The sequence below is a fragment of the Colobus angolensis genome, unplaced genomic scaffold (assembly GCF_000951035.1).
Source record: "Colobus angolensis palliatus isolate OR3802 unplaced genomic scaffold, Cang.pa_1.0 Scaffold17, whole genome shotgun sequence".
Classification (NCBI taxonomy): Eukaryota; Metazoa; Chordata; class Mammalia; order Primates; family Cercopithecidae; genus Colobus; species Colobus angolensis.
The window spans coordinates 11,396,615-11,405,237 of record NW_012114821.1 but is presented as its reverse complement, the minus strand read 5'-3'; the positions used below and the strand labels follow the sequence as shown (position 1 = coordinate 11,405,237).

The following is an 8,623-nucleotide window of genomic DNA, read 5'->3' as shown; positions in this document are numbered from 1 at the left end:
ATGACACAAGTATACATATGTAACAAACCTGCACGTTATGCACATGTACCCTAGAACTTAAAGTATAATAATAATAATAATAATAATAAAGTAAAGAAAAAAAAGAAATACAATACTGACCTCCATTGATGGGACCGTGTCACAGGAGCAGAACACAGGAGAAGAACCAACTGGAAGCGCTCCTGATGGCCAAAGCTGGAACAAGGAAATGAATGAATATTGGATTACACCCAAAGTATAAAATATTCATGAGTACATGCTCATATAAATAACTGAATTAATGAATGTGGAAAATTTTCAAATATATGTAGATATTCTATCCTTCAAGAAGAGAAACATAACTTTCTACTTCTTAGGTGTCAGTCATACATGGTGACTTTCTTCTAAAGAGAACAGTCAGGAAAGAGGGAAAAACAGCAACTTTTCAGTGAAGAAACCTGACAAACACTACCTCAACCAGGTGATCAAGGTTAAACATCAACAGTCATAAATCATGTTGATTATGTGTACCCTGGTATGATGTGAAGAAAATGGCACTTCATCTCTTCCTCCCAAAATGTCCAATCATGAGAAAAAAAATTAGAAAAAAATTCAGTAGTGGAACATCTTACGAACCATCCTCAAAATTGTTAAGGTCTGGCTGGGTGCAGTGGCTCACGCCTGTAATCCCAGCACTTTGGGGGGCTGAGGCAGGTGGATCACCTGAGGTCAGGAGTTCAAGACCAGCCTGACCAACATGGTAAAACCCAGTTTCTACTAAAAATACAAAATTAGCCTGGTGTAGTGGTGGTCGCATGTAATCCCAATTACTTGGGAAGGTGAGGCAGGAGAATCATTTGTACCCGAGCGGTGGAGGTTGCAGTGAGCCAAGATTGCGTGACTACACTCCAGCCTGGGTGACAAGACCGAAACTCCATTAAAAAAAAAAAAAAAAAGTCAAGTTCAAGAAAAACAAGGTAAGTCTGAGGAAGAGCCAAGTAGAGCCTTAAAGAGACATGACAAGTAAATGTAACGGGGTATCTCGGATGAATGCTGGAACAGAAAGAGAACATTAGGTTAAAATTAAGGAAATCTGAATAAACTGTGGACTCCAGTTGGCAATATGGTATCAATATCACTTTATTAATTGCAACAAATGTATCATGCTAATGTAAAATGTTAAAAATAGGGGGAACTGGGTGTGGAGTACGTGGAAATCTGTAATATCTTCTCAAGTTTTCTGTAAATCTAAACTGTTCTAAAGCATGAAGTCTATTAGAAGAATAAGAAGAAGAAAGAATAACATCAGCCTATAGCAAGGTCTTGAACTTCCTTATTTGGACCTTGATTCACAACAAATAAACAACAGCAACGAGAGAGAGTGAGAGAGAGAGAGAGAGAGAGGAGGAGGGAGAGAGACAGACAGAGAGAGAAGAGTGAGGACAGTGAGAAAGAGACAAAAAGAGAGAGCAAGAGAGAGAGACTGGGGAAGGGGAGAGGGGAGAGAGAGAGGGAAGGGGGAGAGAGGAGAAAGGGAGGAGAGGAGAGGAGAAAAAAGAGAAAGAGAGAGAGATTGAGAACCAGGACTCAGACCCAGGGCTGCACCTTTTAGTAAGTCTATACTTATTACCTGTGAAAAACAAAGTATTTTTATTTCTTCTACTTATTTTCCCTTCTCGTAGAAGATTATACCCAGAGCTTAGTTTAAGTAGCAAATTCCAGTTTAGCCTTAATCTTTCAGGTTTGGGAGACTCATCTCCTTTCACCCCAAGCCTAGCTCATGGCAGTGATTTTTATCCTGAAGAGGGAAATCAACTAACAAATACGATGAGTGAGGACAATATCCAGTTATTAGCTCCTCCTCATCAGCCACAGAAGTTTGTGTCTACTCTCTAGCTCCACCTACTGGACCTTGTGTAAATCACCTGAATAAATGCACAAGCGCTCACTGCAAGACCCCATGCTATGCAAGGAACTGAGGGAAAGGAAGCAACATGCATTCTTTCAGGGACTGCTAGGATTAAAATAAACTATTAAGGTGAATCTCCTCTTTTACTGAAGAGAAAACTAAGTGCTAGATGCATTGGGCATTTGCTGCATGTGAAGTCAAATTGGCCAGAGTTTGAACCACGTTCCTGCCACTTTCTGATAATGGCAACTCAGGTGAGTCACTGACTCTCTTTGGAAATCGGCTTCCTCCTCTGTAACATGAGGATAGCAAACCTATACTCCGTGGTTGTTGTTATTGTAGTTTTTAATTTTTATTACTTAGTTATGAACCTTTAATATGAGGGCAAAGATATTTTTGGTAGATATTTCTTGATGGATACTTGAACTTATAACTATCTTTCTTTTGGTCCCCCTACACACACATGTACACACACATTCACACATATACGTCATCTTTCCCTTGGGAGTTTTGGAGAATGGACAGACAGCAAGACTTGAGTTGGACCATTTCAGTCTAGGCTGGGCTAGGTTAGAAGGAAAAAAGGCAAAAGAAAGACAGTTGGAACCAATAGGATTAGCACAGTGAACGTCTGGCTCCATCTCACTGTCACATTGCATGAAACCCACTATATATTCATGCATCCAAAAATATTGACTTCATACCTTCTATGTGGGTGATCTCTGCCCTCATGCCACAGCATCACTAGCTATTGGACTTTCATTGCAAATAAATTCCTATAAGAATGGTTTTTGGTTTCTCTAGTAATGTTCTCAAAATGTGAGTGATTGTCTGGCAATCAGTATCTGGTCAACTGAGAAGGTCAATCTTTAGGCAAACATGGCCATCAGGCTACTATTGCTCCAAGTCCATAGTTACTAAGATCCTAACTAACTCCCCTAACCGCACAGCTCATGAGGAGCAACTTTCAAACTAGTAACAACAAATCTGAATGTAACTTTGCTTCCAGGAATCAGATGTTCTGCCCAACAGATGCCCACATTCTGGTCTTTCTCTTAGTTACACATTCTAGTCACTGTCACCTGATGGTAGGACATAAGGATTTCTACATTGTAGAAGCTCAGTTTATATCTGTTGAATGAATGAATGAATACCAGCCTCTACATAATGTAATAGTTGTAAGTTAAGAGCAAGAGACAGTTCACCTCTCCACTAGTCAAACGGAGATTTTGACTTCAAGATCAGACCTTGGGGTTGTACTAATACCAGGAAAACTTCACCCATTTGCTTGTAAATGAAGCACAGAGACAGCCTCAGTTTCTTATGACTCAGTACATGACACCCAGTTTACTGCTTGATTGCATACCTTTTAAAGATCATATTGCAATTTTTACCAATATACTTGCTTATATTCTTAGTCTGTGAACTACTTTTGAAAGAAAAATCCTCGGAACATGTTCTCAAACTAAGGCACTGGGGTTCTTGTCCATTGGTCTGACTCTTGCTTCTACCTGATTCATTCACTTTTATCTACTGAGAGTCCACTGTGAGCCAGGCATTGTACTAGGCTCTTTGAAATAAGGATCTACACCTTTTACCGCAACACTTTTCCCCCTCTCGTTCCTTTGTGAAGTATTGCAATTCGGTGTCTTTATCCTTCTACCAACATAAATGTGTCTGATAAGGCAGTGGTTCCCAACCTTTTTGGCACCCAAGACCGGTTTTGTGGAAGACAAGTTTTCCACGGATTGTAGTATGGGGGATGGTTTCGGGATGAAACCGTTCCACCTCAGATCATCAGGCATTAGCTAGATTCTCGTAAGGATCATGCAACCTAGATCCCTCAAGTGCACCCTCTCACAATAAGGTCCATGCTCCTGTGAGACTCTAATGCCGCCACTAATCTGACAGGAGGCAGAGCTTGGGGTCTGAGTACTGGTCCGTGGCCTGGGAGTTGGGGACCCCGTAATAAGGGAAACCATTGACCACTTTGTTACAAAACCTGATAAATACAACTCTTTATTACTCTATCAGACTTCTCTGTGATATCCAATTCCATTTACTGTTCCTTTCTTACAGGAAGTCCTTACTTTTAGCCAGGTGCTGTGGCTTATGCCTGTAATCCCAGCACTTTGGGAGGCTGAGGCAGGTGGATCACCTGAGGTTGGGAGTTCCAGACCAGCCTGACCAACATGGAAAAATTTTGTCTCTACTAAAAATACAAAATTAGCCGGGCATGGTGGCACATGCCTGTATTCCCAGTTACTCGGGATGCTGAGGCAGGAGAATCGCTTGAACCCAGGAGACGGAGGTTGCGGTGAGCTGAGATCGTGCCATTGCACTCCAGCCTGGGCAACAGGAGTGAAACTCCATCTCAAAAAAAAAAAAGAAAGCCTTTCCTTTTTCTGCTTTCCATGTCAACACTATCTTCTAGTCTTCTTCACTTTCTTTCTGGAGCTTTGAAACAACAGATCCATCTCTATCCTCTCAAGCATTGTAAGTTCAACATATCTGAAATTAAACACGTCATTACATTCCACCAAAAAAAAAAACGGTACTGAGAATAAAGGGGTGTTTTCTGAATGGGGCACTCAGATTGGGTCGAAGTGCAGACGGTTGCATTCCAAAAAGATTTTGAGGTCAAAGGTGATACCACTACTCCAAAGCTAAGTGGTCAATGCAAGGATCTAGATGCAGAACAGGAGGAGATGGCTGTAAAAACAGGAGCACTGCAGCTGAGTGGGAGATGGATGGCAATATTAGAAAATTAAAATGCTGACGTGGAGATGCTAATGAAGTAATTTTTAAGCTGCTTTATGTGGATGTATAAAGTTCGTTTAAATGGGCCGGCTGTCTGCTTTCAAAGCCCAAGTCTTTTAAACTGTGAGAGATTTCAGACAGGGGAAAGTAACATATGGCCAATGAGAATGATATTAATGGAAACCCAATAAAGCCATCCTCGAAATGGGCCCTGCAAACTCTACAGTAAAGGGAACTTAGAATTCTCAGTGCAGAGAAACAAACACACTGGTGACCACATGCATGGCGGTCTTCTCTTTCTAAAGGAATTTGACTTCAAGTACAGAAGTTCTCATAGCCATATGCTGCAGACTTCCAACTGATAGAGTCCAGGAAAAAAAAATTGGCAAGAATTGTCCTACATGTTACACGCTTTTGCTTTAGAAGAATGAGAGAAGAGAGAGAAAGAGAGAGAGCAAGAGAGAAAGAGAGAAAGATATGTGAAAAGGTTAATTAGTATTTAAACACACAGTTGTGTTTTCTATTTGGTCTGACTGGGAAAATAAATTATGTTCTTCAAAGCACAGGCTTGCAGGCTATAATTGAAAGTAGGCATGGTGAGTACAGCTTTGCCAATGTGGCACAAAGAAACAAAAGAGAATCAAATAGAAACAAACAGAAGAGTTACCCCCCAACCCCAAGCCTGGGGCTGAATGAGAAAGCAGAGAGGGGGCTGCAGCCGTGGAGAAGCTCGCTTTTTACTCTGGCTCTGCCACTTTCCTCAGGTCACCTTGGGCAGGTGATCTGGCTTTTCCGAACCCCGGGATTTTCATTTATAATATGAAGGTAATAATGCTTTTTTCTGAGTGTTGTTAGGAGTTAATGAGATAGTGTTTGGGAGAAGGACTGGCATGGTGTCAGGCACAAAGTGGTTATTCAGGAAGTGCTTGTCCCCAATAACTGTCTGTTCAGTCTACTTTCATCTCCCTCGTCTCTGAATTTCCGTAATCCTATAAAAGCTGGGAGAAGTCCTTAATGAGGTGGGGTCTCCTATTGTTCTTTAATTGTATCATGTTAAGGTTGCATCTTTGTCAATTCAATCCAATTTCATTCCATTTACTTTAGTTCAATTACAAAGTATTTGTTAATAAGTGACTGTGTTCCTAGAACAATGCTTGGGAATACAAACATGAATAAGAACCAGTATATGCCTTCAAAGACCTTAAGCACATTGCGAGAAATAAGAAAAGTATTCGAGAGACTCCAATCAGCATTTGGACACCCATTATTAATCAGTGGGGAGCTCCTACAAAGATGTGAATCAACAGGTCCATCATCATTTTCGTTGCAATCTCATGAAGCAGTGACCGTACAGATCAGAAAACTGAGACACAGAGAAGGGTAACTGACTTGCTCAAGGTCAGGACAAGCGGATGGGCCCTGAATACACATCTGCTCGCCAGAGGTCCCTCTGTGCTTTGGTTTTCTCCAGGACTGCTGTACCACCCCTGCTCAGCCCAAGGCATCTCTTATCTTCCTGTGCTCAGTGGTGCCTGTGTGCTAAAGCTCAGCTATTTGTAGCTCTTCATACTAAACCCATGGGATGAAGACATACATAATATATCAAATATGCTCATTGCTAAAGACAGTGGCATCAGGGTTCTCATCAAGAAGACTTTCTTTTTCCATGACCATCAGGGAAGCACCCTAATATAGTTTGCATATTTGTCCTTGCCCACATCTCACATTGAAATGTAAGCCCCAGTGTTGTAGCTGGGGCCTGGCGGGAGGTGTTTGAGTCATGGGGGCAGAGCCCTCATGACTTGTTGCTGTCCTTGCAGTAATGAGTAAGTTCTCACCAGATCTTGTTGTTGTAAACTGTGACACTCCCCCGACCACACAACTCTCTCTCTTGCTCCTGCTTTCACCATGTAACATGGCTGCTCCTGCTTCACCTTTTGCCGTGAGTAAAAGCTCTGTGAGGCCTCCCCAGAAGCCAGCAGATGCCAGTCATGCTTTTCCGTACAGCCTGCAGAACTGTGAACCAATGAAACCCCTTTTCTTTATAAATGTCTTCTTTCTTTCTTTCTTGAGGCAGAGTCTCACTGTTGCCCAGGCTGCAGTACAGTGGCACAATGATAACTCACTGTAGCCTTCACCTCCTGGCCTCAGGCAACCCTCCCGCCTCAACGTCCAATGTAGCTGGATCTACCATAAGCTGCTAATTTGGGGGTTCTTTTTGGTGGAGACAGAAAAGATTTCCAGCATCCGAATTTTTTTACAGCAATGCAAGAATAAACTAACTCATATCCAAAAGGCAAGTCCCTCCCCATTTAACACACTATCTATAGTTTATATGCACCACCTCTTTCTAGGAAAAAAAAAAAAACTAAAGTGGGTCTCAGCATTCTCATACGTAACCAAGGTGACTCTAGGAATACATTACAATTTACATTAACAAATCCATGCAAAAAAAGACTTTTCCATCTTGCTCATCTCTGTATCATCAATGCCTAGAAGAGGGCCCCTAACAGGAAGGTGCCAGATACTTAACATTCACTGCAAGATGATGACGATTTCCATTCTTTCTGCTGTTAAACTTTATTTCCAATATTCACACTCAACCAATTACTTTTCTAACAAATTTTACATTTATTCTTTATCTCAATCATTCTCATAAGGCACATATTATCTCAGACACTTTACTTAAACATCCCAGTATCTTCTTTGCTATTAATTTTAATTTCACCACCTGTAAAACACACAATAGCAATCATTATTAATTTCTTGAAGTCAATTGTTAAATGTACTTTCCACTATACTTTACTACTTTCTGTGATCACCTGTATTTTCTCCATCCCGATCCATCCTCTTGCTGATTTTTTTTTTTCAGTAAGGGCCAATGAGTAGTGAATTTTTTGTATTCCTACACGTCTTTATTTAACTCTCATTATTAAATAATCATTATGCTGAATACAGAGCTCCAGGCTACCATACAAGTGTTCAAAAATGGATGCCTACTATTTATTGTTTATATTGGGTTGTTAATCATTTCTCCTCAGCATTTTCCCAATGATACACCATCTTTCCTGACATCTGTTGTTGGGGACATAAGGTCTACTGAATGTATAATTGCCATCCCTTTGTAGGTAACCTTTCCTTTTCCCTGATGACTTTGAATACTGCCACTTTCACTTTGATGCTCTGGGGCTTCTCTCTGAAAAGTCTAGTCAGGGGCTGCCTGTAATCCACCCTTTGGGCTTCCCACCTATGGGGTGCTGAGAGGCATCTCCTGGCACTCTTGTCTTGGGGCTGGAGCCATCAGTATCTGATGTCAGCTCCTCATCCTCTCCTGACAGTGTGTCCCCAGCATACACACCTCCTTCCTTTCAGTCACATGGAAAGATCCATGGCGGTTCCTCACATGCCAGGTTCTTTCACAGCTTCTCGTCAGGGCTGGGGCTAGGGTGAGGCATGTGAGGCACCCAGGGTGCATGAGTGGAGGAGGCTCTTACTCCCAGGCACTGGCCCCACACTTGCACAACCCTGTAAGCTAAAGTCATCCTGAGTTAGCAAATAAGAAAACCAAAGCAGCCCAGCACAGTGACTCCTGCCTGTAGACTCAGCTACTCAGGAGGCTGAGGCGGGAGGATTGCTTGAGCCCAGGAGTTCAAGACGAGCCTGGGAAACACGCAAGACCTGTTTCTTCCAAAAAAAAAATTGGCTGGTTGTGGTAGTCCCAGCTACTTGAGCGGCTGAGGCAGGAGGTTTGCTTGAGCCCAGGAGGTGGAGGCTGCAGTGTGTTATGACTGTGACACTGTACTCTAGCTGGAGCAATATTGAGACTGTCTCAAGAAAGAAAGAAAGGAAAGAAAGAAATAGAAATAGAGAAGGAAGGGAAGGGAAGGAAGGAAAGAAGGAAAGGAAAGGAAAGGAAAGGAAAGGAAAGGAAAGGAAAGGAAAGGAAAGGAAAGGAAAGGAAAGGAAAGGAAAGGA

General features: G+C 42.0%; 1 long non-coding RNA gene across 1 annotated transcript in view; it reads left to right on the top strand.

Moving 5' to 3' along the window:
* Positions 1 to 2,097: 2,097 nt before the first annotated feature.
* The window catches only part of LOC105509045, a 16,063-nt gene continuing 9,537 nt past the window's right edge, over positions 2,098 to 8,623 (top strand). Inside the window, exon 1 of the long non-coding RNA XR_001001370.1 lies at positions 2,098 to 2,142. This is a non-coding gene — a long non-coding RNA (uncharacterized LOC105509045). The remainder of the gene's footprint in view (positions 2,143 to 8,623) is intronic.